General features: G+C 44.0%; 13 non-coding genes and 1 pseudogene across 13 annotated transcripts; all 14 read left to right on the top strand.

The window, feature by feature from the left end:
* The first annotated feature begins 84 nt into the window (after nucleotides 1–84).
* Nucleotides 85–275, top strand: LOC141215582 (U2 spliceosomal RNA). The gene has a single exon (XR_012284643.1). It is a non-coding gene; the product is annotated as a U2 spliceosomal RNA (small nuclear RNA).
* A 1,115-nt stretch (nucleotides 276–1,390) lies between these two features.
* Nucleotides 1,391–1,581, top strand: LOC141216528 (U2 spliceosomal RNA). The gene has a single exon (XR_012285557.1). It is a non-coding gene; the product is annotated as a U2 spliceosomal RNA (small nuclear RNA).
* Nucleotides 1,582–9,054: 7,473 nt separating this feature from the next.
* Nucleotides 9,055–9,245, top strand: LOC141215583 (U2 spliceosomal RNA). Its single transcript, XR_012284644.1, has one exon. It is a non-coding gene; the product is annotated as a U2 spliceosomal RNA (small nuclear RNA).
* A 1,115-nt stretch (nucleotides 9,246–10,360) lies between these two features.
* Nucleotides 10,361–10,551, top strand: LOC141215584 (U2 spliceosomal RNA). Its single transcript, XR_012284645.1, has one exon. It is a non-coding gene; the product is annotated as a U2 spliceosomal RNA (small nuclear RNA).
* Nucleotides 10,552–11,666: 1,115 nt separating this feature from the next.
* LOC141215585 (U2 spliceosomal RNA) lies at nucleotides 11,667–11,857 on the top strand. Its single transcript, XR_012284646.1, has one exon. It is a non-coding gene; the product is annotated as a U2 spliceosomal RNA (small nuclear RNA).
* A 1,115-nt stretch (nucleotides 11,858–12,972) lies between these two features.
* LOC141215586 (U2 spliceosomal RNA) lies at nucleotides 12,973–13,163 on the top strand. Its single transcript, XR_012284647.1, has one exon. It is a non-coding gene; the product is annotated as a U2 spliceosomal RNA (small nuclear RNA).
* Nucleotides 13,164–14,281: 1,118 nt separating this feature from the next.
* LOC141215588 (U2 spliceosomal RNA) lies at nucleotides 14,282–14,472 on the top strand. The gene has a single exon (XR_012284649.1). It is a non-coding gene; the product is annotated as a U2 spliceosomal RNA (small nuclear RNA).
* A 1,115-nt stretch (nucleotides 14,473–15,587) lies between these two features.
* LOC141216453 (U2 spliceosomal RNA) lies at nucleotides 15,588–15,778 on the top strand. Its single transcript, XR_012285486.1, has one exon. It is a non-coding gene; the product is annotated as a U2 spliceosomal RNA (small nuclear RNA).
* A 1,112-nt stretch (nucleotides 15,779–16,890) lies between these two features.
* LOC141215589 (U2 spliceosomal RNA) lies at nucleotides 16,891–17,081 on the top strand. The gene has a single exon (XR_012284650.1). It is a non-coding gene; the product is annotated as a U2 spliceosomal RNA (small nuclear RNA).
* A 1,114-nt stretch (nucleotides 17,082–18,195) lies between these two features.
* LOC141215590 (U2 spliceosomal RNA) lies at nucleotides 18,196–18,386 on the top strand. Its single transcript, XR_012284651.1, has one exon. It is a non-coding gene; the product is annotated as a U2 spliceosomal RNA (small nuclear RNA).
* Nucleotides 18,387–19,501: 1,115 nt separating this feature from the next.
* LOC141215591 (U2 spliceosomal RNA) lies at nucleotides 19,502–19,692 on the top strand. The gene has a single exon (XR_012284652.1). It is a non-coding gene; the product is annotated as a U2 spliceosomal RNA (small nuclear RNA).
* A 1,115-nt stretch (nucleotides 19,693–20,807) lies between these two features.
* Nucleotides 20,808–20,998, top strand: LOC141215592 (U2 spliceosomal RNA). The gene has a single exon (XR_012284653.1). It is a non-coding gene; the product is annotated as a U2 spliceosomal RNA (small nuclear RNA).
* Nucleotides 20,999–22,112: 1,114 nt separating this feature from the next.
* On the top strand, nucleotides 22,113–22,303 carry LOC141215593 (U2 spliceosomal RNA). Its single transcript, XR_012284654.1, has one exon. It is a non-coding gene; the product is annotated as a U2 spliceosomal RNA (small nuclear RNA).
* Nucleotides 22,304–23,418: 1,115 nt separating this feature from the next.
* Nucleotides 23,419–23,638, top strand: LOC141216874 (U2 spliceosomal RNA; annotated as a pseudogene).
* Nucleotides 23,639–27,217: the final 3,579 nt, after the last annotated feature.

Genomic DNA, 27,217 nt, shown 5'->3' on the forward strand with positions numbered 1-27,217 from the left:
TTAACGGGAGTCCAGGAGCTCATCTCCACAAATGGACTCTTCAGGATCCTTGGGTGGCTCCGTAGTTTGAAACCAATTCTGGTTATCGCTTCTCGGCCTTTTGGCTAAGATCAAGTGTAGTATCTGTTCTTATCAGTTTAATATCTGATACGTCCCCTATCTGGGGACCATATATTAAATGGATTTTTAGAACAGGGAGATGGAAAAAGAGCTTGCTCTGTCCACTCCACGCATTGACCTGGTATTGCAGTATCTCCAGGACCGGTGCACCCCTTCTTTAATGCAGTTTCTAAAATCAGAAAGAATTGAATTCAATGTTTTTTGTTCATTTTGCTTGTTTGTCGGATTTTGGGATGGACTCTTTGGCTTTGCTTTTCTTCTCCTCATTGGATTTTTCATGTTCAAAGTTGCAGAAGCCAGATTACAAGCTCATTTTGGTTCAACTTCAGCAACTGTGCATTGCATTGCCATGTAATGTGATGCAATGCTATCTTTCTAGCTCTCCCTTTTTACTTCCTTTTGGATAAACAGACATATTAGGCAAGCATTTTGGAGCTTTCACCTAAATAACTACAGGTGGTGAGATAAGCTGCACAATATAATTGACCTTTCAGTATATTGTTGCACACACACCATCTATTTAGCAAATGCCCTTGTTATCAACAGCAGCCTTTTAAACTCACCTGAGCTAACAGGTATGTGCGCTGGTTACTCTGCTGCGCTTAAAATTTCTTTTTTGGTTTGCTACAATGCCTTTTCTGAAACGTTGTCTCCTTCTGCTGGAACACTGACTTCTTTCATTTAATGCCCGCAGACTATAAAAGAGAACCCAATCCAAAAAGTTTGGTTGATTAGTCTGTGGCATTCTGTTAAACTGTTGCTTATAGCGGTCTCTGTGAGCTTCTCAGCGACATTCAGCCAGCCAGGTATCCTGCCTGCAGTAGATGGAATGTGGCAATGGAACGCTGGCTGCGCGTGTCATAATAGGCTCTGAGCCTTTATATACCTGTGCACAGCAGCAGCCACCTTCAGTCTGCTGCTGGACAGCCAGCAGCAGCAGCAGCAGGAGAGGTATGTAATCAGGAGCCCTCCTGCTAAGGGTAGACAGCTGCTCGTTCCACCCCACCCCCCGCCTTAATTGGTTCTCCTCCCTTCCAACGGTGTTGAGGCGGGTGGGAACAGCAGGGGGTGAAGGTGCTGTGCTTAAAGAGGTGGAGTTATGCAGATCTAAAACGCGTGGATTGCAGCAGCAGCAAGCCGAAAAGTGCAGGCATGTAAGGGATCTAGAGGTTGACAACATGTCTTCTTAACGGGAGTCCAGGAGCTCATCTCCACAAATGGACTTTTCAGGATCCTTGGGTGGCTCCGTAGTTTGAAACCAATTCTGGTTATCGCTTCTCGGCCTTTTGGCTAAGATTAAGTGTAGTATCTGTTCTTATCAGTTTAATATCTGATACGTCCCCTATCTGGGGACCATATATTAAATGGATTTTTAGAACAGGGAGATGGAAAAAGAGCTTGCTCTGTCCACTCCACGCATTGACCTGGTATTGCAGTATCTCCAGGACCGGTGCACCCCTTCTTTAACCCCTTAATAACATCTGACGTACTAATACGCGTCTGTGCCCTGGGACTTAAGAGCCAGACCCGTATTAGTACGTCATCGCGATCGCGCCCGCACACAGGCTGTGCGGGCGCGATCGCCGCCGGGTGTCAGCTGATTGTCACAGCTGACACCCGGTACTATGTGCAGGGAGCGGTCACGCACCGCTCCCAGCACATTAACCCCCGCGATGCTGCGATCGAAGTCGATCGAAGTCGATCGCGGCATTGCGGGGGCAAGGGGAGGTGATCGGCGATACTCACCTCCTCTTCCGGCTTCCAGCGCAGTCTGCAAAGGCTTCCCGGGTGTTGCCATGATGACCCGATGTTGTCATGACAACATCCGGGTCACCAGAGAGCAGGAAGATTGCTTGGACATGCGCAGTGCATCTCCAAGCAATCTTCACACTGTGCACTTCTGACAGCCTTCATGGCATAGGGATGGTGCTCCATTCCTGTGCCATGCAGGCGATCAGAAAAAAAAAAGTGAAAGTCCCAGAGTGGGACAAAGTAATAAAGTGTATAAACTGTGTGAAAGTGGAAAAAAAAAAAAAAAAAAATGTGCAAAAATATTATAAAAAAATAAAAAAAATAATACACCAAAAATAAAAATATAATGTACCCATCAATAAATATTATTATAAAAAAAATAAAAAAAAAACAATAAAAGTACACATATTTGGTATCACCGCGTCCGGAACAGCCTGACCTATAAAACTGTCCCACTAGTTAACCCCTTCAGTGAACACGGTAAAAAAAAAAAAAACCAAGCAAAAAACAATGCTTTATCACCATACCGCCAAACAAAAAGTGGAATAACACGCGATCAAAAAGACGTATATAAATAGAAATGATACCGCTGAAAACGGCATCTCGTCCCGCAAAAAACAAGCCGCCATATAGCTCCATCAGCCGAAAAATAAAAAAGTTATAGCTCTCATAATAAAGCGATACTAAAAAATATTTATTTCTATAAAATAGCTTTTATTGTGTATAAGCGCCAAAACATAGAAAAATGATACAAATGTGGTACCGCTGTAAACGTACTGACCCGAAGAGTAAAGCTGCCTTATCAATTTTACCACACGCGGAACAGAATAAAAAAAAAAAAAAAAAAACAATTCCTGAATTGTTGGTTTTTGTTTATTCTGCCTCCCAAAAATCGGAATAGAAAGCGATCAAAAAATGTCACGTGCCTGAAAATGGCACCAATAACAACGTCAAGTCATCCCGCAAAAAACGAGCCGTCACATGACTGTCTGCCAAAATCTGGAAAAATTATAGCTCTCAAAATATGGCGATGCAAAAACTAGATTTTACAAAAAATGCGTCTTTTAGTGTGTGACAGCTGTCAGTCATAAAAACCCCATATGATTCTGGCATTGCTGTAATCACACCGACCCGAAGAATAAAGTCGTCTAATCACTTATACCGCACAAGGAACGGCGTCAAAAATAAACTCTTGAGTTAGGATTGGGCTAGGGTTAGGGCTGGGTTTGGGGCTAGGGTTGTGCTGGGGCTAGGGTTGTGCTAGGGTTAGGGCTGGGGTTGGGATTTTTTTCAAAAGTAAGAAAAAAAGATGACGATATGGCGACTAGTGTTGAGAGCAAGTGCTCGCTACTTGAGTTTGCATCGGGTGCTCTGGTATGCATTTAGTATCGTGGGTATTTGAGTGACATGCTCGAGTCTCTGCCCCATATGCTTCGCGGCCAAAAAACTTTACGGGGATTGCCTGCCATGCACGAGCGATCCCCGCATGTTTTTTTTTGGGTGTCTAATAACCGTGAAACATGCGGAGCAGGGACTCGAGCATGTCACTCGAGCACACGCTGTACATGGTGCATACCTGAGTACCCGATGCAAACTCAAGTAGCGAGCACTTGCGCTCAAGAATAATGAAAACTTATTCAATATGATGACCTAATGTAAACAAATAATGTGCCGTACCTCTGGGTTCAAAATGTTCACTATACACCTTAATAAAATCTTTGAGGGGTATAGTTTCCAAAATGGGGACACTTGTGGGGGAGCTCCACTGTTTAGGCACATCACGGGCTCTCCAAACGCGACATGGTGTCCGCTAACAAATTGAATGGAAAATCGGCTCAAATTGTTAGCGGACGCCATGTTGCGTTTGGAGAGCCCCTGTGTGTCCAAACATTGGAGCTCCCCCACAAGTGACCCCATTTTGGAAACTAGACCCCCCAAGGCACCTATCTAGATGCATAGTGAGCACTTAGAACCCCCAGGTGCTTCACAAATTGATTCGTAAAAATGAAAAAGTGAAAATAAAACACTTTTTCATTTTTATGAATCAATTTGTGAAGCACCTGGGGTTCCAAGTGCTCACTATGAATCTAGATAGGTGCCTTGGGGGGTCTAGTTTCCAAAATGGGGTCACTTGTGGGGGAGCTCCAATGTTTGGGCACACAGGGACTCTCTAAATGCAACATGGTATCCGCTAACAAATTGAATGGAAAATCGGCTCAAATTGTTAGCGGACACCACATTGCGTTTGGAGAGCCCCTCTGTGCCCAAACTTTGGAGCTCCCCCACAAGTGACCCCATTTTGGAAACTAGACCCCCCAAGGCACCTTTCTAGATGCATAGTGAGCACTTGGAACCCCCAGGTGCTTCACAAATTGATTCATAAAAATGAAAAAGTGAAAAAAAAAACACTTTTTCATTTTTATGAATCAATTTGTGAAGCACCTGGGGTTCCAAGTGCTCACTATGAATCTAGAAAGGTGCCTTGGGGGGTCTAGTTTCCAAAATGGGGTCACTTGTGGGGGAGCTTCAATGTTTGGGCACACAGGGACTCTCTAAATGCAACATGGTATCCGCTAACAAATTGAATGGAAAATCGGCTCAAATTGTTAGCGGACACCACATTGCGTTTGGAGAGCCCCTCTGTGCCCAAACTTTGGAGCTCCCCCACAAGTGACCTGATTTTGGAAACTAGACCCCCCAAGGCACCTTTCTAGATGCATAGTGAGCACTTGGAACCCCCAGGTGCTTCACAAATTGATTCGTAAAAATGAAAAAGTGAAAAAAAAAACACTTTTTCATTTTTATGAATCAATTTGTGAAGCACCTGGGGTTCCAAGTGCTCACTATGAATCTAGATAGGTGCCTTGGGGGGTCTAGTTTCCAAAATGGGGTCACTTGTGGGGGAGCTCCAATGTTTGGGCACACAGGGACTCTCTAAATGCAACATGGTATCCGCTAACAAATTGAATGGAAAATCGGCTCAAATTGTTAGCGGACACCACATTGCGTTTGGAAAGCCCCTCTGTGCCCAAACTTTGGAGCTCCCCCACAAGTGACCCCATTTTGGAAACTAGACCCCCCAAGGCACCTTTCTAGATGCATAGTGAGCACTTGGAACCCCCAGGTGCTTCACAAATTAATTCGTAAAAATGAAAAAGTGAAAAAAAAAACACTTTTTCATTTTTATGAATCAATTTGTGAAGCACCTGGGGTTCCAAGTGCTCACTATGAATCTAGATAGGTGCCTTGGGGGGTCTAGTTTCCAAAATGGGGTCACTTGTGGGGGAGCTCCAATGTTTGGGCACACAGGGACTCTCCAAATGCAACATGATATCCGCTAACAAATTGTCGGCTCAAATTGTTAGCGGATATCATGTTGCATTTGGAGAGTCCCTGTGTGCCCAAACATTGGAGCTCCTCCACAAGTGACCCCATTTTGGAAACTAGACCCCCCAAGGCACCTATCTAGATGCATAGTGAGCACTTGGAACCCCTAGGTGCTTCACAAATTAATTCGTAAAAATGAAAAAGTGTTTTTTTTTTCACTTTTTCATTATTACGAATCAATTTGTGAAGCACCTGGGGGTTCCAAGTGCTCACTATGCATCTAGAAAGGTGCCTTGGGGGGTCTAGTTTCCAAAATGGGGTCACTTGTGGGGGAGCTCCAAAGTTTGGGCACAGAGGGGCTCTCCAAACGCAATGTGGCGTCCGCTAACAATTTGAGCCGATTTTCCATTCAATTTGTTAGCGGATACCATGTTGCATTTAGAGAGTCCCTGTGTGCCCAAACATCGGAGCTCCCCCACAAGTGACCCCATTTTGGAAACTAGACCCCCCAAGGCACCTATCTAGATGCATAGTAAGCACTTGGAACCCCTAGGTGCTTCACAAATTGATTCGTAAAAATGAAAAAGTGTTTTTTTTTTCACTTTTTCATTATTACGAATCAATTTGTGAAGCACCTGGGGGTTCCAAGTGCTCACTATGCATCTAGAAAGGTGCCTTGGGGGGTTTAGTTTCCAAAATGGGGTCACTTGTGGGGGAGCTCCAAAGTTTGGGCACAGAGGGGCTCTCCAAACGCAATGTGGCGTCCGCTAACAATTTGAGCCGATTTTCCATTCAATTTGTTAGCGGATACCATGTTGCATTTAGAGAGTCCCTGTGTGCCCAAACATTGGAGCTCCCCCACAAGTGACCCCATTTTGGAAACTAGACCCCCCAAGGCACCTATCTAGATGCATAGTGAGCACTTGGAACCCCTAGGTGCTTCACAAATTGATTCGTAAAAATGAAAAAGTGTTTTTTTTTTCACTTTTTCATTATTACGAATCAATTTGTGAAGCACCTGGGGGTTCCAAGTGCTCACTATGCATCTAGAAAGGTGCCTTGGGGGGTCTAGTTTCCAAAATGGGGTCACTTGTGGGGGAGCTCCAAAGTTTGGGCACAGAGAAGCTCTCCAAACGCAATGTGGTGTCCGCTAACAATTTGAGCCGATTTTCCATTCAATTTGTTAGCGGACACCATGTTGCATTTAGAGAGCCGCTGTGTGCCCAAATATTGGAGCTCCCCCACAAGTGACCCCATTTTGGAAACTAGACCACCCAAGGCACCTATCTAGATGCATAGTGAGCACTTGGAACCCTCAGGTGCTTCACAAATTGATTCATACAAATGAAAAAGTGTTTTTTTTTTCACTTTTTCATTGTTACGAATCAATTTGTGAAGCACCTGGGGGTTCCAAGTGCTCACTATGCATCTAGATAGGTGCCTTGGGGGGTCTAGTTTCCAAAATGGGGTCACTTGTGGGGGAGCTCCAATGTTTGGGCACACAGGGACTCTCTAAATGCAACATGGTGTCCTCTAACAAATTTAACGGAAAATCGGCTCAAATTGTTAGCGACACCATATTGCGTTTGGAGAGCCGCTGTGTGCCCAAACATTGGAGCTCCCCAACAAGTGACCCCATTTTGGAAACTAGACCCCCCAAGGCACCTATCTAGATGCATTGTGAGCACTTGGAACACTCAGGTGCTTCACAAATTGATTCATAAAAATGAAAAAGTGTTTTTTTTTTTCACTTTTTCATTGTTACGAATCAATTTGTGAAGCACCTGGGGGTTCCAAGTGCTCACTATGCATCTAGAAAGGTGCCTTGGGGGGTCTAGTTTCCAAAATGGGGTCACTTGTGGGGGAGCTCCAAAGTTTGGGCACACATGGGCTCTCCAAACACAACATGGCGTCCGCTAATTATTCAAGCAAATTTTACAATCAAAAAGTAAAATAGCGCTCCTTCCCTTCCGAGCCCTGCCGTGCGCCCAAACAGTATTTTTTCCCCAAATATTGGGTATCTGCGTGCCCAGGGGAAATTGCACAACAAATTTTGGGGTCCATTTTTTCTTGTTACCCCTGTGAAAATAAAAAAAATTGGGTCTAAATTAACATTTTTGTGAAAAAAGTTAAATGTTCATTTTTTTCTTCCACATTCAAAAAATTCCTGTGAAGCACCTGAAGGGTTAATAAAGTTCTTGAATGTGGTTTTGAGCACCTTGAGGGGTGCAGTTTTTAGAATGGTGTCACTTTTGGGTATTTTCTGTCATAAAGACCTCTCAAAGTGACTTCAAATGTGATGTGGTCCCTAAAAAAATGGTTTTGTAAATTTTGTTGGAAAAATGAGAAATCGCTGGTCAATTTTTAACCCTTATAGCTCCCTAACAAAAAAAAATTTTGGTTCCAAAATTGTGCTGATGTAAAGTAGACATGTGGGAAATGTTATTTATTAACTCTTTTGTGTGACATATCGCTCTGATTTCAGGGCTTAAAAATTCAAATTTTGAAAATTGCAAAATTTTCAAAATTTTCGCCAAATTTCCGTTTTTTTCACAAATAAACGCAAGTGATATCGAAGAAATTTTTCCACAATCATGAAGTACAATATGTCACGAAAAAACAATCTCAGAATCAGGGGGATCCGTTGAAGCGTTCGAGAGTAATTACCTCATAAAGTGACAGTGGTCAGAATTGTAAAAATTGGCCCGGTCATTAACGTGCAAACCACCCGCGGGGCTTAAGGGGTTAATGCAGTTTCTAAAATCAGAAAGAATTGAATTCAATGTTTTTTGTTCATTTTGCTTGTTTGTCGGATTTTGGGATGGACTCTTTGGCTTTGCTTTTCTTCTCCTCATTGGATTTTTCATGTTCAAAGTTGCAGAAGCCAGATTACAAGCTCATTTTGGTTCAACTTCAGCAACTGTGCATTGCATTGCCATGTAATGTGATGCAATGCTATCTTTCTAGCTCTCCCTTTTTACTTCCTTTTGGATAAACAGACATATTAGGCAAGCATTTTGGAGCTTTCACCTAAATAACTACAGGTGGTGAGATAAGCTGCACAATATAATTGACCTTTCAGTATATTGTTGCACACACACCATCTATTTAGCAAATGCCCTTGTTATCAACAGCAGCCTTTTAAACTCACCTGAGCTAACAGGTATGTGCGCTGGTTACTCTGCTGCGCTTAAAATTTCTTTTTTGGTTTGCTACAATGCCTTTTCTGAAACGTTGTCTCCTTCTGCTGGAACACTGACTTCTTTCATTTAATGCCTGCAGACTATAAAAGAGAACCCAACCCAAAAAGTTTGGTTGATTAGTCTGTGGCATTCTGTTAAACTGTTGCTTATGGCGGTCTCTGTGAGCTTCTCAGCGACATTCAGCCAGCCAGGTATCCTGCCTGCAGTAGATGGAATGTGGCAATGGAACGCTGGCTGCGCGTGTCATAATAGGCTCTGAGCCTTTATATACCTGTGCACAGCAGCAGCCACCTTCAGTCTGCTGCTGGACAGCCAGCAGCAGCAGCAGGAGAGGTATGTAATCAGGAGCCCTCCTGCTAAGGGTAGACAGCTGCTCGTTCCACCCCACCCCCCGCCTTAATTGGTTCTCCTCCCTTCCAACGGTGTTGAGGCGGGTGGGAACAGCAGGGGGTGAAGGTGCTGTGTTTAAAGAGGTGGAGTTATGCAGATCTAAAATGCGTGGATTGCAGCAGCAGCAAGCCGAAAAGTGCAGGCATGTAAGGGATCTAGAGGTTGACAACATGTCTTCTTAACGGGAGTCCAGGAGCTCATCTCCACAAATGGACTTTTCAGGATCCTTGGGTGGCTCCGTAGTTTGAAACCAATTCTGGTTATCGCTTCTCGGCCTTTTGGCTAAGATCAAGTGTAGTATCTGTTCTTATCAGTTTAATATCTGATACGTCCCCTATCTGGGGACCATATATTAAATGGATTTTTAGAACAGGGAGATGGAAAAAGAGCTTGCTCTGTCCACTCCACGCATTGACCTGGTATTGCAGTATCTCCAGGACCGGTGCACCCCTTCTTTAATGCAGTTTCTAAAATCAGAAAGAATTGAATTCAATGTTTTTTGTTCATTTTGCTTGTTTGTCGGATTTTGGGATGGACTCTTTGGCTTTGCTTTTCTTCTCCTCATTGGATTTTTCATGTTCAAAGTTGCAGAAGCCAGATTACAAGCTCATTTTGGTTCAACTTCAGCAACTGTGCATTGCATTGCCATGTAATGTGATGCAATGCTATCTTTCTAGCTCTCCCTTTTTACTTCCTTTTGGATAAACAAACATATTAGGCAAGCATTTTGGAGCTTTCACCTAAATAACTACAGGTGGTGAGATAAGCTGCACAATATAATTGACCTTTCAGTATATTGTTGCACACACACCATCTATTTAGCAAATGCCCTTGTTATCAACAGCAGCCATTTAAACTCACCTGAGCTAACAGGTATGTGCGCTGGTTACTCTGCTGCGCTTAAAATTTCTTTTTTGGTTTGCTACAATGCCTTTTCTGAAACGTTGTCTCCTTCTGCTGGAACACTGACTTCTTTCATTTAATGCCTGCAGACTATAAAAGAGAACCCAACCCAAAAAGTTTGGTTGATTAGTCTGTGGCATTCTGTTAAACTGTTGCTTATGGCGGTCTCTGTGAGCTTCTCAGCGACATTCAGCCAGCCAGGTATCCTGCCTGCAGTAGATGGAATGTGGCAATGGAACGCTGGCTGCGCGTGTCATAATAGGCTCTGAGCCTTTATATACCTGTGCACAGCAGCAGCCACCTTCAGTCTGCTGCTGGACAGCCAGCAGCAGCAGCAGCAGGAGAGGTATGTAATCAGGAGCCCTCCTGCTAAGGGTAGACAGCTGCTCGTTCCACCCCACCCCCCGCCTTAATTGGTTCTCCTCCCTTCCAACGGTGTTGAGGCGGGTGGGAACAGCAGGGGTTGAAGGTGCTGTGTTTAAAGAGGTGGAGTTATGCAGATCTAAAATGCGTGGATTGCAGATGCAGCAAGCCGAAAAGTGCAGGCATGTAAGGGATCTAGAGGTTGACAACATGTCTTCTTAACGGGAGTCCAGGAGCTCATCTCCACAAATGGACTTTTCAGGATCCTTGGGTGGCTCCGTAGTTTGAAACCAATTCTGGTTATCGCTTCTCGGCCTTTTGGCTAAGATCAAGTGTAGTATCTGTTCTTATCAGTTTAATATCTGATACGTCCCCTATCTGGGGACCATATATTAAATGGATTTTTAGAACAGGGAGATGGAAAAAGAGCTTGCTCTGTCCACTCCACGCATTGACCTGGTATTGCAGTATCTCCAGGACCGGTGCACCCCTTCTTTAATGCAGTTTCTAAAATCAGAAAGAATTGAATTCAATGTTTTTTGTTCATTTTGCTTGTTTGTCGGATTTTGGGATGGACTCTTTGGCTTTGCTTTTCTTCTCCTCATTGGATTTTTCATGTTCAAAGTTGCAGAAGCCAGATTACAAGCTCATTTTGGTTCAACTTCAGCAACTGTGCATTGCATTGCCATGTAATGTGATGCAATGCTATCTTTCTAGCTCTCCCTTTTTACTTCCTTTTGGATAAACAGACATATTAGGCAAGCATTTTGGAGCTTTCACCTAAATAACTACAGGTGGTGAGATAAGCTGCACAATATAATTGACCTTTCAGTATATTGTTGCACACACACCATCTATTTAGCAAATGCCCTTGTTATCAACAGCAGCCATTTAAACTCACCTGAGCTAACAGGTATGTGCGCTGGTTACTCTGCTGCGCTTAAAATTTCTTTTTTGGTTTGCTACAATGCCTTTTCTGAAACGTTGTCTCCTTCTGCTGGAACACTGACTTCTTTCATTTAATGCCTGCAGACTATAAAAGAGAACCCAACCCAAAAAGTTTGGTTGATTAGTCTGTGGCATTCTGTTAAACTGTTGCTTATGGCGGTCTCTGTGAGCTTCTCAGCGACATTCAGCCAGCCAGGTATCCTGCCTGCAGTAGATGGAATGTGGCAATGGAACGCTGGCTGCGCGTGTCATAATAGGCTCTGAGCCTTTATATACCTGTGCACAGCAGCAGCCACCTTCAGTCTGCTGCTGGACAGCCAGCAGCAGCAGCAGCAGGAGAGGTATGTAATCAGGAGCCCTCCTGCTAAGGGTAGACAGCTGCTCGTTCCACCCCACCCCCCGCCTTAATTGGTTCTCCTCCCTTCCAACGGTGTTGAGGCGGGTGGGAACAGCAGGGGTTGAAGGTGCTGTGTTTAAAGAGGTGGAGTTATGCAGATCTAAAATGCGTGGATTGCAGATGCAGCAAGCCGAAAAGTGCAGGCATGTAAGGGATCTAGAGGTTGACAACATGTCTTCTTAACGGGAGTCCAGGAGCTCATCTCCACAAATGGACTTTTCAGGATCCTTGGGTGGCTCCGTAGTTTGAAACCAATTCTGGTTATCGCTTCTCGGCCTTTTGGCTAAGATCAAGTGTAGTATCTGTTCTTATCAGTTTAATATCTGATACGTCCCCTATCTGGGGACCATATATTAAATGGATTTTTAGAACAGGGAGATGGAAAAAGAGCTTGCTCTGTCCACTCCACGCATTGACCTGGTATTGCAGTATCTCCAGGACCGGTGCACCCCTTCTTTAATGCAGTTTCTAAAATCAGAAAGAATTGAATTCAATGTTTTTTGTTCATTTTGCTTGTTTGTCGGATTTTGGGATGTACTCTTTGGCTTTGCTTTTCTTCTCCTCATTGGATTTTTCATGTTCAAAGTTGCAGAAGCCAGATTACAAGCTCATTTTGGTTCAACTTCAGCAACTGTGCATTGCATTGCCATGTAATGTGATGCAATGCTATCTTTCTAGCTCTCCCTTTTTACTTCCTTTTGGATAAACAGACATATTAGGCAAGCATTTTGGAGCTTTCACCTAAATAACTACAGGTGGTGAGATAAGCTGCACAATATAATTGACCTTTCAGTATATTGTTGCACACACACCATCTATTTAGCAAATGCCCTTGTTATCAACAGCAGCCTTTTAAACTCACCTGAGCTAACAGGTATGTGCGCTGGTTACTCTGCTGCGCTTAAAATTTCTTTTTTGGTTTGCTACAATGCCTTTTCTGAAACGTTGTCTCCTTCTGCTGGAACACTGACTTCTTTCATTTAATGCCTGCAGACTATAAAAGAGAACCCAACCCAAAAAGTTTGGTTGATTAGTCTGTGGCATTCTGTTAAACTGTTGCTTATGGCGGTCTCTGTGAGCTTCTCAGCGACATTCAGCCAGCCAGGTATCCTGCCTGCAGTAGATGGAATGTGGCAATGGAACGCTGGCTGCGCGTGTCATAATAGGCTCTGAGCCTTTATATACCTGTGCACAGCAGCAGCCACCTTCAGTCTGCTGCTGGACAGCCAGCAGCAGCAGCAGCAGGAGAGGTATGTAATCAGGAGCCCTCCTGCTAAGGGTAGACAGCTGCTCGTTCCACCCCACCCCCCGCCTTAATTGGTTCTCCTCCCTTCCAACGGTGTTGAGGCGGGTGGGAACAGCAGGGGGTGAAGGTGCTGTGTTTAAAGAGGTGGAGTTATGCAGATCTAAAACGCGTGGATTGCAGCAGCAGCAAGCCGAAAAGTGCAGGCATGTAAGGGATCTAGAGGTTGACAACATGTCTTCTTAACGGGAGTCCAGGAGCTCATCTCCACAAATGGACTTTTCAGGATCCTTGGGTGGCTCCGTAGTTTGAAACCAATTCTGGTTATCGCTTCTCGGCCTTTTGGCTAAGATCAAGTGTAGTATCTGTTCTTATCAGTTTAATATCTGATACGTCCCCTATCTGGGGACCATATATTAAATGGATTTTTAGAACAGGGAGATGGAAAAAGAGCTTGCTCTGTCCACTCCACGCATTGACCTGGTATTGCAGTATCTCCAGGACCGGTGCACCCCTTCTTTAATGCAGTTTCTAAAATCAGAAAGAATTGAATTCAATGTTTTTTGTTCATTTTGCTTGTTTGTCGGATTTTGGGATGGACTCTTTGGCTTTGCTTTTCTTCTCCTCATTGGATTTTTCATGTTCAAAGTTGCAGAAGCCAGATTACAAGCTCATTTTGGTTCAACTTCAGCAACTGTGCATTGCATTGCCATGTAATGTGATGCAATGCTATCTTTCTAGCTCTCCCTTTTTACTTCCTTTTGGATAAACAGACATATTAGGCAAGCATTTTGGAGCTTTCACCTAAATAACTACAGGTGGTGAGATAAGCTGCACAATATAATTGACCTTTCAGTATATTGTTGCACACACACCATCTATTTAGCAAATGCCCTTGTTATCAACAGCAGCCTTTTAAACTCACCTGAGCTAACAGGTATGTGCGCTGGTTACTCTGCTGCGCTTAAAATTTCTTTTTTGGTTTGCTACAATGCCTTTTCTGAAACGTTGTCTCCTTCTGCTGGAACACTGACTTCTTTCATTTAATGCCTGCAGACTATAAAAGAGAACCCAACCCAAAAAGTTTGGTTGATTAGTCTGTGGCATTCTGTTAAACTGTTGCTTATGGCGGTCTCTGTGAGCTTCTCAGCGACATTCAGCCAGCCAGGTATCCTGCCTGCAGTAGATGGAATGTGGCAATGGAACGCTGGCTGCGCGTGTCATAATAGGCTCTGAGCCTTTATATACCTGTGCACAGCAGCAGCCACATTCAGTCTGCTGCTGGACAGCCAGCAGCAGCAGCAGCAGCAGGAGAGGTATGTAATCAGGAGCCCTCCTGCTAAGGGTAGACAGCTGCTCGTTCCACCGCACCCCCCGCCTTAATTGGTTCTCCTCCCTTCCAACGGTGTTGAGGCGGGTGGGAACAGCAGGGGGTGAAGGTGCTGTGTTTAAAGAGGTGGAGTTATGCAGATCTAAAACGCGTGGATTGCAGCAGCAGCAAGCCGAAAAGTGCAGGCATGTAAGGGATCTAGAGGTTGACAACATGTCTTCTTAACGGGAGTCCAGGAGCTCATCTCCACAAATGGACTTTTCAGGATCCTTGGGTGGCTCTGTAGTTTGAAACCAATTCTGGTTATCGCTTCTCGGCCTTTTGGCTAAGATCAAGTGTAGTATCTGTTCTTATCAGTTTAATATCTGATACGTCCCCTATCTGGGGACCATATATTAAATGGATTTTTAGAACAGGGAGATGGAAAAAGAGCTTGCTCTGTCCACTCCACGCATTGACCTGGTATTGCAGTATCTCCAGGACCGGTGCACCCCTTCTTTAATGCAGTTTCTAAAATCAGAAAGAATTGAATTCAATGTTTTTTGTTCATTTTGCTTGTTTGTCGGATTTTGGGATGGACTCTTTGGCTTTGCTTTTCTTCTCCTCATTGGATTTTTCATGTTCAAAGTTGCAGAAGCCAGATTACAAGCTCATTTTGGTTCAACTTCAGCAACTGTGCATTGCATTGCCATGTAATGTGATGCAATGCTATCTTTCTAGCTCTCCCTTTTTACTTCCTTTTGGATAAACAGACATATTAGGCAAGCATTTTGGAGCTTTCACCTAAATAACTACAGGTGGTGAGATAAGCTGCACAATATAATTGACCTTTCAGTATATTGTTGCACACACACCATCTATTTAGCAAATGCCCTTGTTATCAACAGCAGCCTTTTAAACTCACCTGAGCTAACAGGTATGTGCGCTGGTTACTCTGCTGCGCTTAAAATTTCTTTTTTGGTTTGCTACAATGCCTTTTCTGAAACGTTGTCTCCTTCTGCTGGAACACTGACTTCTTTCATTTAATGCCTGCAGACTATAAAAGAGAACCCAACCCAAAAAGTTTGGTTGATTAGTCTGTGGCATTCTGTTAAACTGTTGCTTATAGCGGTCTCTGTGAGCTTCTCAGCGACATTCAGCCAGCCAGGTATCCTGCCTGCAGTAGATGGAATGTGGCAATGGAACGCTGGCTGCGCGTGTCATAATAGGCTCTGAGCCTTTATATACCTGTGCACAGCAGCAGCCACCTTCAGTCTGCTGCTGGACAGCCAGCAGCAGCAGCAGCAGGAGAGGTATGTAATCAGGAGCCCTCCTGCTAAGGGTAGACAGCTGCTCGTTCCACCCCACCCCCCGCCTTAATTGGTTCTCCTCCCTTCCAACGGTGTTGAGGCGGGTGGGAACAGCAGGGGGTGAAGGTGCTGTGTTTAAAGAGGTGGAGTTATGCAGATCTAAAACGCGTGGATTGCAGCAGCAGCAAGCCGAAAAGTGCAGGCATGTAAGGGATCTAGAGGTTGACAACATGTCTTCTTAACGGGAGTCCAGGAGCTCATCTCCACAAATGGACTTTTCAGGATCCTTGGGTGGCTCCGTAGTTTGAAACCAATTCTGGTTATCGCTTCTCGGCCTTTTGGCTAAGATCAAGTGTAGTATCTGTTCTTATCAGTTTAATATCTGATACGTCCCCTATCTGGGGACCATATATTAAATGGATTTTTAGAACAGGGAGATGGAAAAAGAGCTTGCTCTGTCCACTCCACGCATTGACCTGGTATTGCAGTATCTCTAGGACCGGTGCACCCCTTCTTTAATGCAGTTTCTAAAATCAGAAAGAATTGAATTCAATGTTTTTTGTTCATTTTGCTTGTTTGTCGGATTTTGGGATGGACTCTTTGGCTTTGCTTTTCTTCTCCTCATTGGATTTTTCATGGTCAAAGTTGCAGAAGCCAGATTACAAGCTCATTTTGGTTCAACTTCAGCAACTGTGCATTGCATTGCCATGTAATGTGATGCAATGCTATCTTTCTAGCTCTCCCTTTTTACTTCCTTTTGGATAAACAGACATATTAGGCAAGCATTTTGGAGCTTTCACCTAAATAACTACAGGTGGTGAGATAAGCTGCACAATATAATTGACCTTTCAGTATATTGTTGCACACACACCATCTATTTAGCAAATGCCCTTGTTATCAACAACAGCCTTTTAAACTCACCTGAGCTAACAGGTATGTGCGCTGGTTACTCTGCTGCGCTTAAAATTTCTTTTTTGGTTTGCTACAATGCCTTTTCTGAAACGTTGTCTCCTTCTGCTGGAACACTGACTTCTTTCATTTAATGCCTGCAGACTATAAAAGAGAACCCAACCCAAAAAGTTTGGTTGATTAGTCTGTGGCATTCTGTTAAACTGTTGCTTATGGCGGTCTCTGTGAGCTTCTCAGCGACATTCAGCCAGCCAGGTATCCTGCCTGCAGTAGATGGAATGTGGCAATGGAACGCTGGCTGCGCGTGTCATAATAGGCTCTGAGCCTTTATATACCTGTGCACAGCAGCAGCCACCTTCAGTCTGCTGCTGGACAGCCAGCAGCAGCAGCAGGAGAGGTATGTAATCAGGAGCCCTCCTGCTAAGGGTAGACAGCTGCTCGTTCCACCCCACCCCCCGCCTTAATTGGTTCTCCTCCCTTCCAACGGTGTTGAGGCGGGTGGGAACAGCAGGGGGTGAAGGTGCTGTGTTTAAAGAGGTGGAGTTATGCAGATCTAAAACGCGTGGATTGCAGCAGCAGCAAGCAGAAAAGTGCAGGCATGTAAGGGATCTAGAGGTTGACAACATGTCTTCTTAACGGGAGTCCAGGAGCTCATCTCCACAAATGGACTTTTCAGGATCCTTGGGTGGCTCCGTAGTTTGAAACCAATTCTGGTTATCGCTTCTCGGCCTTTTGGCTAAGATCAAGTGTAGTATCTGTTCTTATCAGTTTAATATCTGATACGTCCCCTATCTGGGGACCATATATTAAATGGATTTTTAGAACAGGGAGATGGAAAAAGAGCTTGCTCTGTCCACTCCACGCATTGACCTGGTATTGCAGTATCTCCAGGACCGGTGCACCCCTTCTTTAATGCAGTTTCTAAAATCAGAAAGAATTGAATTCAATGTTTTTTGTTCATTTTGCTTGTTTGTCGGATTTTGGGATGGACTCTTTGGCTTTGCTTTTCTTCTCCTCATTGGATTTTTCATGTTCAAAGTTGCAGAAGCCAGATTACAAGCTCATTTTGGTTCAACTTCAGCAACTGTGCATTGCATTGCCATGTAATGTGATGCAATGCTATCTTTCTAGCTCTCCCTTTTTACTTCCTTTTGGATAAACAGACATATTAGGCAAGCATTTTGGAGCTTTCACCTAAATAACTACAGGTGGTGAGATAAGCTGCACAATATAATTGACCTTTCAGTATATTGTTGCACACACACCATCTATTTAGCAAATGCCCTTGTTATCAACAGCAGCCTTTTAAACTCACCTGAGCTAACAGGTATGTGCGCTGGTTACTCTGCTGCGCTTAAAATTTCTTTTTTGGTTTGCTACAATGCCTTTTCTGAAACGTTGTCTCCTTCTGCTGGAACACTGACTTCTTTCATTTAATGCCTGCAGACTATAAAAGAGAACCCAACCCAAAAAGTTTGGTTGATTAGTCTGTGGCATTCTGTTAAACTGTTGCTTATGGCGGTCTCTGTGAGCTTCTCAGCGACATTCAGCCAGCCAGGTATCCTGCCTGCAGTAGATGGAATGTGGCAATGGAACGCTGGCTGCGCGTGTCATAATAGGCTCTGAGCCTTTATATACCTGTGCACAGCAGCAGCCACCTTCAGTCTGCTGCTGGACAGCCAGCAGCAGCAGCAGCAGGAGAGGTATGTAATCAGGAGCCCTCCTGCTAAGGGTAGACAGCTGCTCGTTCCACCCCACCCCCCGCCTTAATTGGTTCTCCTCCCTTCCAACGGTGTTGAGGCGGGTGGGAACAGCAGGGGGTGAAGGTGCTGTGTTTAAAGAGGTGGAGTTATGCAGATCTAAAACGCGTGGATTGCAGCAGCAGCAAGCCGAAAAGTGCAGGCATGTAAGGGATCTAGAGGTTGACAACATGTCTTCTTAACGGGAGTCCAGGAGCTCATCTCCACAAATGGACTTTTCAGGATCCTTGGTTGCTCCGTAGTTTGAAACCAATTCTGGTTATCGCTTCTCGGCCTTTTGGCTAAGATCAAGTGTAGTATCTGTTCTTATCAGTTTAATATCTGATACGTCCCCTATCTGGGGACCATATATTAAATGGATTTTTAGAACAGGGAGATGGAAAAAGAGCTTGCTCTGTCCACTCCACGCATTGACCTGGTATTGCAGTATCTCCAGGACCGGTGCACCCCTTCTTTAATGCAGTTTCTAAAATCAGAAAGAATTGAATTCAATGTTTTTTGTTCATTTTGCTTGTTTGTCGGATTTTGGGATGGACTCTTTGGCTTTGCTTTTCTTCTCCTCATTGGATTTTTCATGTTCAAAGTTGCAGAAGCCAGATTACAAGCTCATTTTGGTTCAACTTCAGCAACTGTGCATTGCATTGCCATGTAATGTGATGCAATGCTATCTTTCTAGCTCTCCCTTTTTACTTCCTTTTGGATAAACAGACATATTAGGCAAGCATTTTGGAGCTTTCACCTAAATAACTACAGGTGGTGAGATAAGCTGCACAATATAATTGACCTTTCAGTATATTGTTGCACACACACCATCTATTTAGCAAATGCCCTTGTTATCAACAGCAGCCTTTTAAACTCACCTGAGCTAACAGGTATGTGCGCTGGTTACTCTGCTGCGCTTAAAATTTATTTTTTGGTTTGCTACAATGCCTTTTCTGAAACGTTGTCTCCTTCTGCTGGAACACTGACTTCTTTCATTTAATGCCTGCAGACTATAAAAGAGAACCCAACCCAAAAAGTTTGGTTGATTAGTCTGTGGCATTCTGTTAAACTGTTGCTTATGGCGGTCTCTGTGAGCTTCTCAGCGACATTCAGCCAGCCAGGTATCCTGCCTGCAGTAGATGGAATGTGGCAATGGAACGCTGGCTGCGCGTGTCATAATAGGCTCTGAGCCTTTATATACCTGTGCACAGCAGTAGCCACCTTCAGTCTGCTGCTGGACAGCCAGCAGCAGCAGCAGCAGGAGAGGTATGTAATCAGGAGCCCTCCTGCTAAGGGTAGACAGCTGCTCGTTCCACCCCACCCCCCGCCTTAATTGGTTCTCCTCCCTTCCAACGGTGTTGAGGCGGGTGGGAACAGCAGGGGGTGAAGGTGCTGTGTTTAAAGAGGTGGAGTTATGCAGATCTAAAACGCGTGGATTGCAGCAGCAGCAAGCAGAAAAGTGCAGGCATGTAAGGGATCTAGAGGTTGACAACATGTCTTCTTAACGGGAGTCCAGGAGCTCATCTCCACAAATGGACTTTTCAGGATCCTTGGGTGGCTCCGTAGTTTGAAACCAATTCTGGTTATCGCTTCTCGGCCTTTTGGCTAAGATCAAGTGTAGTATCTGTTCTTATCAGTTTAATATCTGATACGTCCCCTATCTGGGGACCATATATTAAATGGATTTTTAGAACAGGGAGATGGAAAAAGAGCTTGCTCTGTCCACTCCACGCATTGACCTGGTATTGCAGTATCTCCAGGACCGGTGCACCCCTTCTTTAATGCAGTTTCTAAAATCAGAAAGAATTGAATTCAATGTTTTTTGTTCATTTTGCTTGTTTGTCGGATTTTGGGATGGACTCTTTGGCTTTGCTTTTCTTCTCCTCATTGGATTTTTCATGTTCAAAGTTGCAGAAGCCAGATTACAAGCTCATTTTGGTTCAACTTCAGCAACTGTGCATTGCATTGCCATGTAATGTGATGCAATGCTATCTTTCTAGCTCTCCCTTTTTACTTCCTTTTGGATAAACAGACATATTAGGCAAGCATTTTGGAGCTTTCACCTAAATAACTACAGGTGGTGAGATAAGCTGCACAATATAATTGACCTTTCAGTATATTGTTGCACACACACCATCTATTTAGCAAATGCCCTTGTTATCAACAGCAGCCTTTTAAACTCACCTGAGCTAACAGGTATGTGCGCTGGTTACTCTGCTGCGCTTAAAATTTCTTTTTTGGTTTGCTACAATGCCTTTTCTGAAACGTTGTCTCCTTCTGCTGGAACACTGACTTCTTTCATTTAATGCCTGCAGACTATAAAAGAGAACCCAACCCAAAAAGTTTGGTTGATTAGTCTGTGGCATTCTGTTAAACTGTTGCTTATGGCGGTCTCTGTGAGCTTCTCAGCGACATTCAGCCAGCCAGGTATCCTGCCTGCAGTAGATGGAATGTGGCAATGGAACGCTGGCTGCGCGTGTCATAATAGGCTCTGAGCCTTTATATACCTGTGCACAGCAGCAGCCACCTTCAGTCTGCTGCTGGACAGCCAGCAGCAGCAGCAGCAGGAGAGGTATGTAATCAGGAGCCCTCCTGCTAAGGGTAGACAGCTGCTCGTTCCACCCCACCCCCCGCCTTAATTGGTTCTCCTCCCTTCCAACGGTGTTGAGGCGGGTGGGAACAGCAGGGGGTGAAGGTGCTGTGTTTAAAGAGGTGGAGTTATGCAGATCTAAAACGCGTGGATTGCAGCAGCAGCAAGCAGAAAAGTGCAGGCATGTAAGGGATCTAGAGGTTGACAACATGTCTTCTTAACGGGAGTCCAGGAGCTCATCTCCACAAATGGACTTTTCAGGATCCTTGGGTGGCTCCGTAGTTTGAAACCAATTCTGGTTATCGCTTCTCGGCCTTTTGGCTAAGATCAAGTGTAGTATCTGTTCTTATCAGTTTAATATCTGATACGTCCCCTATCTGGGGACCATATATTAAATGGATTTTTAGAACAGGGAGATGGAAAAAGAGCTTGCTCTGTCCACTCCACGCATTGACCTGGTATTGCAGTATCTCCAGGACCGGTGCACCCCTTCTTTAATGCAGTTTCTAAAATCAGAAAGAATTGAATTCAATGTTTTTTGTTCATTTTGCTTGTTTGTCGGATTTTGGGATGGACTCTTTGGCTTTGCTTTTCTTCTCCTCATTGGATTTTTCATGTTCAAAGTTGCAGAAGCCAGATTACAAGCTCATTTTGGTTCAACTTCAGCAACTGTGCATTGCATTGCCATGTAATGTGATGCAATGCTATCTTTCTAGCTCTCCCTTTTTACTTCCTTTTGGATAAACAGACATATTAGGCAAGCATTTTGGAGCTTTCACCTAAATAACTACAGGTGGTGAGATAAGCTGCACAATATAATTGACCTTTCAGTATATTGTTGCACACACACCATCTATTTAGCAAATGCCCTTGTTATCAACAGCAGCCTTTTAAACTCACCTGAGCTAACAGGTATGTGCGCTGGTTACTCTGCTGCGCTTAAAATTTCTTTTTTGGTTTGCTACAATGCCTTTTCTGAAACGTTGTCTCCTTCTGCTGGAACACTGACTTCTTTCATTTAATGCCTGCAGACTATAAAAGAGAACCCAACCCAAAAAGTTTGGTTGATTAGTCTGTGGCATTCTGTTAAACTGTTGCTTATGGCGGTCTCTGTGAGCTTCTCAGCGACATTCAGCCAGCCAGGTATCCTGCCTGCAGTAGATGGAATGTGGCAATGGAACGCTGGCTGCGCGTGTCATAATAGGCTCTGAGCCTTTATATACCTGTGCACAGCAGCAGCCACCTTCAGTCTGCTGCTGGACAGCCAGCAGCAGCAGCAGCAGGAGAGGTATGTAATCAGGAGCCCTCCTGCTAAGGGTAGACAGCTGCTCGTTCCACCCCACCCCCCGCCTTAATTGGTTCTCCTCCCTTCCAACGGTGTTGAGGCGGGTGGGAACAGCAGGGGGTGAAGGTGCTGTGTTTAAAGAGGTGGAGTTATGCAGATCTAAAACGCGTGGATTGCAGCAGCAGCAAGCCGAAAAGTGCAGGCATGTAAGGGATCTAGAGGTTGACAACATGTCTTCTTAATGGGAGTCCAGGAGCTCATCTCCACAAATGGACTTTTCAGGATCCTTGGTTGCTCCGTAGTTTGAAACCAATTCTGGTTATCGCTTCTCGGCCTTTTGGCTAAGATCAAGTGTAGTATCTGTTCTTATCAGTTTAATATCTGATACGTCCCCTATCTGGGGACCATATATTAAATGGATTTTTAGAACAGGGAGATGGAAAAAGAGCTTGCTCTGTCCACTCCACGCATTGACCTGGTATTGCAGTATCTCCAGGACCGGTGCACCCCTTCTTTAATGCAGTTTCTAAAATCAGAAAGAATTGAATTCAATGTTTTTTGTTCATTTTGCTTGTTTGTTGGATTTTGGGATGGACTCTTTGGCTTTGATTTTCTTCTCCTCATTGGATTTTTCATGTTCAAAGTTGCAGAAGCCAGATTACAAGCTCATTTTGGTTCAACTTCAGCAACTGTGCATTGCATTGCCATGTAATGTGATGCAATGCTATCTTTCTAGCTCTCCCTTTTTACTTCCTTTTGGATAAACAGACATATTAGGCAAGCATTTTGGAGCTTTCACCTAAATAACTACAGGTGGTGAGATAAGCTGCACAATATAATTGACCTTTCAGTATATTGTTGCACACACACCATCTATTTAGCAAATGCCCTTGTTATCAACAGCAGCCTTTTAAACTCACCTGAGCTAACAGGTATGTGCGCTGGTTACTCTGCTGCGCTTAAAATTTCTTTTTTGGTTTGCTACAATGCCTTTTCTGAAACGTTGTCTCCTTCTGCTGGAACACTGACTTCTTTCATTTAATGCCTGCAGACTATAAAAGAGAACCCAACCCAAAAAGTTTGGTTGATTAGTCTGTGGCATTCTGTTAAACTGTTGCTTATGGCGGTCTCTGTGAGCTTCTCAGCGACATTCAGCCAGCCAGGTATCCTGCCTGCAGTAGATGGAATGTGGCAATGGAACGCTGGCTGCGCGTGTCATAATAGGCTCTGAGCCTTTATATACCTGTGCACAGCAGTAGCCACCTTCAGTCTGCTGCTGGACAGCCAGCAGCAGCAGCAGCAGGAGAGGTATGTAATCAGGAGCCCTCCTGCTAAGGGTAGACAGCTGCTCGTTCCACCCCACCCCCCGCCTTAATTGGTTCTCCTCCCTTCCAACGGTGTTGAGGCGGGTGGGAACAGCAGGGGGTGAAGGTGCTGTGTTTAAAGAGGTGGAGTTATGCAGATCTAAAACGCGTGGATTGCAGCAGCAGCAAGCCGAAAAGTGCAGGCATGTAAGGGATCTAGAGGTTGACAACATGTCTTCTTAACGGGAGTCCAGGAGCTCATCTCCACAAATGGACTTTTCAGGATCCTTGGGTGGCTCCGTAGTTTGAAACCAATTCTGGTTATCGCTTCTCGGCCTTTTGGCTAAGATCAAGTGTAGTATCTGTTCTTATCAGTTTAACCGGTTCCCGACCGCCCACTGTAGATAAACGTCGGCGCTTGCCGGGCTCTGTGCAGCGCCGACGTTTAAAAACGGTGGGTGGTCTCGCAGCGCTCAGGACCCCTAGGGTCCTGCAAGCGCTGCGATTCCGGTGCAGAGCGTTAGCTCTGACAGGGAACATCATCGGGACCTGATTAGATCAGGTCCCAGTGATGTTAACCCTTAGCTGTCTTCTATATGCTGTGATCTATAGTGATCACGGCATATAGGAGACAGCAGGAGGAGAGGGGGTCGTCAACTTACCTCTCCGAAGACCTCCGTGTCCTTCCAGGACCTGGGGTTGCTATGGCAGCTGGAGGTCACATGACCGCCTCCAGCTCTGCCATATATGGTGTCCTGTCTGGCTCAGCTGCAGCTGTAGCCAGACAGGAGACTCTGACTGAAACAGTCAGGGAAGATCTCATGTAATGTAATATATGTCTATTACATTACATGAGATCAGAGATCAGAAAAATAAAGATTAATGTCCCATACAGGGACTAAGTAAAAATGTGAAAAAAAGTAAAAAAAAAGTTTTTAAACTATTAATAAAAAAATCACAAAATAAATAAAAATAAATAAATAAAATATTAAACCAATAAATCCGTATATTTTTACAAAACCAAAAAAAGTACACATATTTGGTATCGCCGCGTCCGAAACAACCCGAGCTATAAAACTGTCACACTAATTAACTCCTTCTGTGCACACCGTAATAAAAATAAATAAAAAACGGAGCAAAAAAATATGCTTTTTCATCATATTGCCAAACAAAAAGTGGAAAAAAATGCGATCAAAAAACAAAATAGAAATAAAAATGGTACCACTGAAAACGTCATCTTGTTACGCAAAAAAAAAGCCGCCATACAGCTCCATCAGCCGAAAAATAAAAAAGTTATAGCGCTCAGAATAAAGCAATGCAAAAAAAATATTTTTTTCTATAAAATAGTTTTATTGTGTTAAAACGCCAAAACATAAAAAAAATACAGTAAGTGTAGTATCGCTGTAAACGTACTGACCCGAAGAATAACGCTGCCTGATCACTTTTACCACACGCAGAACGGCATAAAAAAAAACTCAAAAAACAATTCCTGAATTGTTTGTTTTTGTTAATTTTACCTCCCAAAAAACGGAATAGAAAGCGATCAAAAAATGTCACGTCCCCAAAAATGGTACCAATAAAAATGTCAACTCGTCCCGCAAAAAACAAGCCATCACATGACTCTGTCGGCCGAAATATGGAAAAATTATAGCTCTCAAAATATGGTGATGCAAAAACTAGATTTTGCAAAAAAAGCGTCTTTTAGTGTGTGACAGCTGTCAGTCATAAAAACCCGATATCAATCTGGTATCTCTGTAATCACACCGACCCGAAGAATAAAGTAATCTAATCAGTTATATCACACTAGGAACGGCGTAAAAAATAAATAAAACCAATTCTTCACCTGCTACTGATTTGTTTATTATGTCCCCAAAGATCCCAGTAAGGCTCTGCCCACATTTATCCTGTGCTCTGCGCTGAGCACTTACACCAGAGTTTCCGTGTAAATCTCTGAAATACATGATTCAGCCGGAACCCATGACGGAAGATTCCCTGTAATGAGACAGATATAGGCCACTGTGGACGCCGTCTAGCCTGGGATCCCACGGTGTCATTTGTTTTAGGCGTGCATAAAAGTGCGGTTGGCCACAGTTTTGTGCACTTCTGAAAAAAAGGACACCGCTACACAGAGGCCAGACGGTGTCCAGAGTAACTCTGCTGCCTCATTACAGTGAATGGATCCTGCAGGGGTTTCATCTGAATTACATCACTTGGAAATTTAGATGGAAACCCCGATGTAAGTGCTCAGCCTAGAGCGCCGGATAAATGTTACGTAAAATGTTCCCAATAAAAGCTTCAACTCAGTCCTCAAAAAAAGCTAGTCCCCACTCAGGTCCGTCATCTGTTAAAAATATAAGGGACTTCCAAGTTACTGGTAGCAGAAAGGCTCTGGAAAAGCAAAATGACCCTTGCCCCCCAAAAGAAATTCAGAAAATTTTGTGCTCCCAAATCCAAATGCCTATTCTACAATAATTTGTTCTCCAATTGTCAAATAGCACTCCGTCCCCCCCAGATCTCACCGTATGGCTAAGCGGTACGATACAGCCACATATGGGGTATTGACACTTTTAGAAGAAATTGTGTGACACATTTCGGCACCATTTTTACCCATTGCCCTGTGTGAAAATGTAAAATCTGAGGGTAAAACATTTTTTTGTGGTAAAAATATAATTATGATTTTTTCACTGCCCAATGGTATAAATTTAAAAATTAAAAAATACTCACTACTTCCCTAGATGAATTCCTTGAGAGATGTAGTTTACAAAATGGGGTCATTTGTGGAGGTTTCTGCTGTTTTGGCATGTCAGCGACTCTTCAAATGTGACATGGTGTCTGCTGCCTATCCCAGCCAACATAGCGCTCCTTTCTCTTCCGAACCCTGCCGTACACCAAAGCAGTGGTTTTCCCCCACATATGGGGTATCGGCGTACTCATGAGAAATTGTACAACAAATTTCATGGTGCAATTTCTCCGGTTATCCTTATGATAATGCAAAATTAGGGGATGAAAAACATTTTTTATGGGAAAAATGTGAAAATTTTATTTTTACGGCTCAATATTATAAACTTCTGTGAAGCAGCTGGGGGTGCAAGGTGCTCACCACACATCTAGATAAGTTCCCTAAGGGGTCTAGTTTCCAAAATGGTGGCACTTGTGGGGGGTTTCCGCTGTTTAGACACATTAGGGGCTCCACAAATGTGACATGGCGTCCGCTAATTATTCAAATAAATTTTACATTCAAAAAGTCAAATGGCGCTCCTTCCCTTCCGAGCCCTGCCGTGCGCCCAAACAGTGGTTTTCCCTCACATATGGGGTATCGGCGTGTTCAGGAGAAATTGCACAACAAACTTCATGGTGCAATTTATCCTGTTACCCTTATGATAATACAAAATTAGAGAATGAAAAAGATTTTTTGTGGGAAAAATGTGAAAATTTTATTTTTACGGCTCAATATTATAAACTTCTGTGAAGCAGCTGGGGGTGCGAGGTGCTCACCACACATCTAGATAAGTTCCCTAAGGGGTCTAGTTTCCAAAATGGTGGCACTTGTGGGGGGTTTCCACTGTTTAGTCACATTAGGGGCTCCCCAAATGCGACATGGCGTCTGCTAATTATTCAAACAAATTTTACATTCAAAAAGTCAAATGGCGCTCCTTCCCTTTCAAACCGTGCCATGCGCCCAAACAGTAATTTGCCTCCGCATATGGGGTATCAGCGTGTTCAGGAGAAATTGCACAACAAATTTCATGGTGCAATTTATCCTATTACCCTTATGATAATGCAAAATTAAGGGATGAAAAACGGTTTTGTGGGAAAAATGTGAAAATTTTATTTTTACAGCTCAATATTATAAACTTCTGTGAAGCACCTTGGGGTTCAAGGTGCTCACCACACATCTAGATAAGTTCCCTAAGGGGTCTAGTTTCCAAAATGGTGTCACTTGTGGGGGGTTTCCACTGTTTAGGCACATCAGGAGCTCTCCAAACGCAACATGGCGTCTGCTAATTATTCAGACAAATTTTACATTCAAAAAGTCTAATGGCGCTCCTTCCCTTCCGAGCCCTGCCGTGCGCCCAAACAGTGGTTTTCCCTCACATATGGGGTATCAGCACGCTCAAGAGA

This window comes from Phyllobates terribilis, unplaced genomic scaffold (assembly GCF_046119375.1).
Source record: "Phyllobates terribilis strain yellow unplaced genomic scaffold, ASM4611937v1 Scaffold_236__1_contigs__length_3049075, whole genome shotgun sequence".
NCBI lineage: Eukaryota > Metazoa > Chordata > Amphibia > Anura > Dendrobatidae > Phyllobates > Phyllobates terribilis.